Source organism: Gallus gallus, chromosome 13 (assembly GCF_016699485.2).
Source record: "Gallus gallus isolate bGalGal1 chromosome 13, bGalGal1.mat.broiler.GRCg7b, whole genome shotgun sequence".
NCBI classification, from domain to species: domain Eukaryota; kingdom Metazoa; phylum Chordata; class Aves; order Galliformes; family Phasianidae; genus Gallus; species Gallus gallus.
Window position 1 is genome coordinate 15,420,916 of NC_052544.1, and position 6,224 is coordinate 15,427,139.

The 6,224-nt window shown below is 53.3% G+C and overlaps 1 protein-coding gene across 1 annotated transcript in view; it reads right to left on the bottom strand.

Annotated features, from left to right (window-relative positions):
• The window catches only part of JADE2 (jade family PHD finger 2), a 57,268-nt gene extending 56,642 nt beyond the window's left edge, over positions 1-626 (bottom strand). The window contains exon 1 of the mRNA XM_046900485.1: positions 2-626. The gene's annotated coding sequence lies outside the window, so the exon portion shown is untranslated. The remainder of the gene's footprint in view (position 1) is intronic.
• Between the last annotated feature and the right edge of the window lie 5,598 nt (positions 627-6,224).

Genomic DNA, 6,224 nt, shown 5'->3' on the forward strand with positions numbered 1-6,224 from the left:
CTTAAAATTTGCCATTTCTCCTGCGTCAAAAAGACGGCTCTTGCCCGGCGCGGAGCGGGAGGGGGCGGCAGTGCGGAGCCGCTCCCCCCCCCCCTTCCCCCAACACAACACTTCCCAATACGCGGCTGAGTTCCGCGGGTGCGGAGCGGGGCCGGAGGGGGGGCTGCGGCACGGCCCCCCCACGGGGAGCAGCGCTGTGCTGCGCGGTGCCCCCGGAGGTGCGGAGCGCCGAACCCCGGGGGGTTTGTGCTGCCCCTACAGCGCGGGGGGGGGGCGTTGTTTAGAGGTGGAAACGAGGAGCGGGGATGGAGCGGTCCGTGCTGTGCGCGCACAGTGCGGGAGGGGTCCGGTAGTGCTCTCCAGCAGGAGGTGAATATTCGGCTCCCCATCCACGGGCAGCTTTAGCGGTCAGCTGTACGACCCCGAGCCGCCCGCTGGGACAGCAGTGGGACCGTCGCGCCGAGCATCCCTGCGCCCGGCGCCCGAATTTCCCAAACTTGTATGGATTGGGCTGCGGTTTTCTCTCTCGGGAACCTGAGCCGGGCATTTCCTGATCGTTTCAAGTCCAGTGGCTCTTCTGAGGATGAGAGAAGAGCACTGAGGAGGAGAAGAGCACTGCCTCGGTCACGGCTGGGATTGCTGCGTTTAATTATCATCTTTTAAGGATTGTAGCTCTGGAAATACAGCCCTGAATTGAGCCACGAGGCAGCCTTGTATGGGCTTTTAGATAAAGGTGCCCAGACCGGTGGTGTTGGAGGTCTCTCAAAAAAGCAGCTCACCACACATGCTGTGAACACGGCTGCTGGGATCTCCTGGAAGCTGCTCTGGGGGCACCTGCAGCCCCAGGCACCCCGGATTGGGATGAGGAGCAGAGGGTGGATGGAAAGGAGAGAGCAAATGGCAAAAGGGGGGAGAAATGAGGCCTGGGGGGAGGCTGGGGGGACAGTGGGCGGCAGATGGGCCTGGAGGTGTTGGGGATGGCCATGGGGCACGGTGTGGGGAGACTGGGGGAACAAGGGACGTTTCCCAGTTCCCCATAGATGGAGCAGCGTTCTGCTTATTTCTGGTTTGGAAATGAGATGTTGTCATCTTCTCTGGGGAGCCTGCTTGCTGGGATGCGGCCCCAGAGAAGAATGGGGACCATCAGGCACTGGTTAGGAAAAGCCTTTCCTAGCAGCTGGGAGCAGTGGGACCTCAGCAGGCTCCCAGCACCCCACTGCTGCCCTCGGGAAGCATGAAATTACCGTGCCACGCAGCCAGAATGCTGGGAATGCCCAAATTGAGGCATTCTGTACAGAGTTTTTAGGTTGTTTTATTTTCTTCTCATAATCCTGATGCAGTTCTGAGTTATGTTGTCACACTCTTCCATACAACACCTGCATGTGCTGGACCTGCCCTGTAGGTAAATCAAGAAGGAGACCTACAGCCACTAGGTCCCATCTTATGTGCTAAGCCAAAAGCTGCCCCAGCAGCAAGGCGAGAGCTGCAGGGCACAGCTCTGGGACTGTCCCGAAGAACAGGGCTCTCCTTGCCCTTGCCAAAGGGGCAGTGCTGACAAAGTCATTAAAACAAATGTGGAGGTGCTGAGGGTTGTGTAGCTTGAAACCAAACTGCTGACACCCACTGTAGTGCAGCTGGAAGCAGTGGGTGCTGTGCTTGCATGTCTGAAGTGCCGGAGCACGCTCAGCGCTCTGAGGACGCAGACATTGCTGCTCAGGAGTGCCCTGAATTAGTCAAAACTGACCTTAATCCATCCACGTGTCATCCCAACCCATCTCCATAGCGGGTGCCTGGGGAGGATGAGCGGAGTGCTGCGGCACTGATGCAGTGTAGTGGAAAGCACCATTGGAGAAACAATGGGAAAATTAATAATTCCGTCTTCAGGGCAGCCTGCTGGCTTCCCCATGCAGACCTACAGCCCCACAGCCCCCCTGCTGGCCATTTCTGCAGGGTGTAGGGGCAAAGCCTCTGAAGGATGTCCCAGTATGTCAAAATGCAGAGCTGCAAAGCGGTGCAGGCTGGTTGCGAACCATGGGTCTGGTGTGCCCACGGACACAGCCTCAGTGCAAACCACAGAAGCACAGAATCATTAAGGTTGGAAAAGACCACTAAGATCACCTCGTCCAACCGCTGACCCCCGCGCCCACTAAGCCACCTCCCTGTCCAAAAGATGAGCGCCTTGTTCTGGCCCTAAAACTGCCCACTGTGATGCTGGCACTGCGTTTTCTGTTGCTGTGAGCACTGTAACGTGCTGAGCCAAGGCCTAGGACTGCATGCGGAGCAATTGCAGTGCACCCAAAGTGCTGAGCCCCTCAATGCCCATCCTGCATGCTGCGTGACCCGGCGGCACAGAAGGAAACCTGCAATGAAAGAGTTCTCTGCTTCAACAAATGAGCATCCGTGGAGCTGCACCGGCACCAAGAATTCTCACACTTCTCGTTTTTGAGTGTTTGATCACCGACCAGATTTTGGTTACCATATGTGTGCGCTGATCCCAAATTTGTATACGAACCTATATGTGTAACACATCCACAGAGTATACGCAGAGCTTAGACCCGGTGGGTGGTTCTGCTACAGGAAGGTCACAAGCATTACTTACATGATGCTCCGTTTCATAGCATGTATGCCATGCGCACGGCTGTTACAGAGAGCTCTGACACGGTGTTGTCAGAGAAGAGATAAATCTAATAATAAAAACAACAACAAAAAAAAGCATTTGGGGAGAAATAATGCTGCACAAATCCTCTAAAAGGATGGAATTGTCTACACAACAAAGGCTCAGCTGATGGATGCTAAAATAAGCAGTTATGCAACAAGTAAGAAATACGATCTCCAGGGAAGGAGCCAGCAACCTTTTCCTTTCATCTTCACTCACCGGTGCTTATTTTTGCATACCTAAGAGAAAAATACAGGCAGCTCTTCGACAGTGAGCGCCTATGTTGAATTATCAGATGTTTAAGTGAAGGAACCCGCAGGGCTCCGTGCCGTACCTACATGAGTCCCTGAAGCACCACTGTGCCGCTGCTTCCATCGCCTCAGGGCTGCTGCTGGGATGTGGAGGGAGCAGAGTGTGGCACAACCTGCAGGAAATACATTGATTTCACGGGTGAGTGGGCTCACCATACAGCTGTGATTACAGAGCTGCTCAAACTTCCAAAGAATGAATGTACCATGGAACCGTGGAATGGCTGGGCACAAAGGGACCCTGCTGATCCCAGTGCCCTGCCCTGGGCCTGGTGCCCCCGAAGCTCGGGCTGCCCAGCGCCACATCCGTGGCCTCGAGCACCTCCAGGGATGGGGCATCCCAGTAAGGGTTCATCTCAGAACACCTGTGTTTGGCAACACTTGTCAAGAGGACTTGAGAGCCCTGAAAAATCCTGTGCTGACAGGAGAGTGCCTTGCTGCCATCACGCTGGGTTTCTGCAGTATCTGCTATGCCAGCCACGTCCAAGGGGGCATGAGAGGTCCCCAGATACAACAAAAACTCAGTGTTATTTTGTAGACCTCTGCTAACGATCTATTTACCCCTCTGTTAGCTAGTAAGAAAGTGCTGGGTGGGAAAGCCCCGCTCCTCACCTGCTGCATCCACCTGGCACACTGGGGGACAAAGAGCTCACAGAGACTCTGAGAAGCACATGGCTGCTCACTCACTCCCCTGGATATCCCCTTCCAGTAGCCAGGAGAATGCAAAGTGACCCCTTGGCCACTTCAGCTCCCACCAAGGAGCGGGGCAGCATGTGGCTGTTCTGGAGGGAGCACAGAGGTGCACATATCTCACTGCATCCATACCCCAGGTGGAGCTCTCCCATACCCCAGCTGTAATCGGGTCATCTAATTCTGATTAAAACGTGTTAATTTGGAGAATAGCGGGCAGATGCAGTAGAAGGAAAAAGAGCAAGCTCTGTTCTGAATTATGATAATAATCGCTCCCATCTTTGAGAACAAACTGCTACAGAAAGATCAAGAGCGAGATGGCTGCTATGGTCATCACACAAACGAATCCTTTTGCTTTGTCAGTCATTCTGCATAGTACTTTTCCTCTCTGAAGCTAAGGAAAAACGCTGTTCCTACAGGAGGAGAGAATTTGATTTGGCAGATCAGTGGATAGAGAGATTTGGTTTGCAGTCCCAATTACCTCCACTAGCTGGAAATTTGGCATCAAAATAAACTGTAAACAAACAAACAAACAAACAAAAACCCAATCAGATACAACATTACAAAGTCCATCTCTTGACGGATAGCTCAGAATTCGCTATGTCCTAGCAACAGCTGCTTTAATATCTTCCAGGGAAATGGCAGGCTCCCTGTGCCCGGAGGGACTGTCTTTAAGGAATGCCTCTGTGAGTGGCTTTGTGTGAGGATGCTCATGTTCTTGTGTGCTGAATTTCTTCTGCCAGAGAGCAGGATTCCCTTCCGGTTGGTTTCTCTGCTTTCTGTAGGTTCTGTTCTGTCTGGAAGCACATGAAGTGTGGCACAGTCTTCCCACGGAGCCCAGGCTGGGAGAAGTGTGGCTCACAGAGGGCCCTTGAGGGCAGAGTGTGTTTGGAGAGACAGCACGGCAACACAGAATGGTTGGGTTGGAAGGGATCTCCAAAGATCCCCTGGTGCACCCAAAGCAGCTGCTCCGTGCAGGAAGGCACCCACGTGGATTTGGGTTACCTCCATGGAAGGAGATTCCCTGCCTGTATGGGCGGCTGTGCCGGGGCTCTGCCACCCTCACAGCAGTTCTCCCTCACATCCCAGGCTGTGCCCCCTCTCCTGTCACCTGGCCCCTCCTTCCCCTGCTCCACACTGCTCAGCACTGCCCAAAGCCCCCCTCAGGTTATCCCTTCTCCGGTCCCATCCCACGCTGAGCGCAGCAGGCAGCCGCTACCTGCAGGTCCCACCTCCTCACAGAACACACAATGACCCCCCAGTTAAAAAAACAACGAACCAAAACCGGAGAAGATTAAAGGTCTGAGTCATAATCCAGTGCACCACGTGAGCACACGGCACGTATGCTGAACAATACGCGCACTGAGGGCGCAATTAATCCACGCGTGATGCGGATTCCCTCCAGACGCTCTCTTTATAACCAAGTTAGCTGGTTCACTGTATGCCTCTGCACTGGGAGGGTGCGAAAAAGACATTTCCATTTCATTGACTAAGTTCCCAAGGGGGGAGTTTATGAAAGTGCAAGTGCATAATTTACTGCCTGACAGGATAAAGATGGTATCTGGTTCTTAAAAAAATAGTGTACCCTGAAAAACAGAACCGTTCCAACAGACATTTGTTTTCCATAAGCACCATATTTTAGAAGCATTTAATTTAGCTTAGAAGCGCCGTAAAAAATATATGCATTGTAAATTGCAGCTGCATAACGTGATATTTATCAGGTAATGTCACCGAAGAGTCTCCTGTTGCAATATAAATGCCAAGGCACTTATAGAAAATAAATGTTGAAGGAGAGAGCTTTCTTTTTAAAGTGGAAAACCATTATCTCATCCCAAGTTCATAAATAAGAAGCTGAGGGGCTGCTCGTGGGGCCGGCTGTGAGCACGCTGTGCATGCATGGCTCAGCACTGTGCCGGGGCAGTACGGGCAGGAAAGGGAGGGATGAGAAGCGAGAAGGTTGTTGGGACTTACGGCTTCATACAGTATTTGTTTTGGAGAAAACTGATCAGGTCTGGCTGTAGGCAGGACGTGGTATGATGCGCTGGCACACTGTGCCTGCCAGCCGGCTCCTGAAGCCCAGTGACCTCTGCAGGGCCTGGATCCAGGTGTGCGTGTGTGGTGCTGTTTATGAGGACAGGGTACAAGGGGCTGTCAGGGAGGGGTGGTCAATAAGGTCTCAGATCCGGGATCTCCACCTCAGGCTCCTCCGAAGCATGCTGCTGCTGATCCCCTCTGCTCAGCTTCTGCCCCCCCCAGAGCTGCCACTGTGACAGCCCGAGCTGAGAGCTCAGGCACTGCTCTTCCAAAAGGAGTGAGATTCCTGTATTGCTCTCCTGGCTTCGTGAACGCGTCCTTCTGAGGCTCTGCTCCTCTCCTAGCTATGGTCTGTGGTGCATCGTCTGCCCGCTTCTCTCCCTTCTCTGTTTTCTCCCTCTGCTGCTCGCTGCATTTTCTTTTGGACCATCTAACCCGCTGGTCCTCTGCAGCAGCCACATTCACAGCAAATTGCTGTTTATTTCCTCCGCTCACCTCCCTGCATTGAAAAGCACACTGCAGCCTGCCCCTGTCAC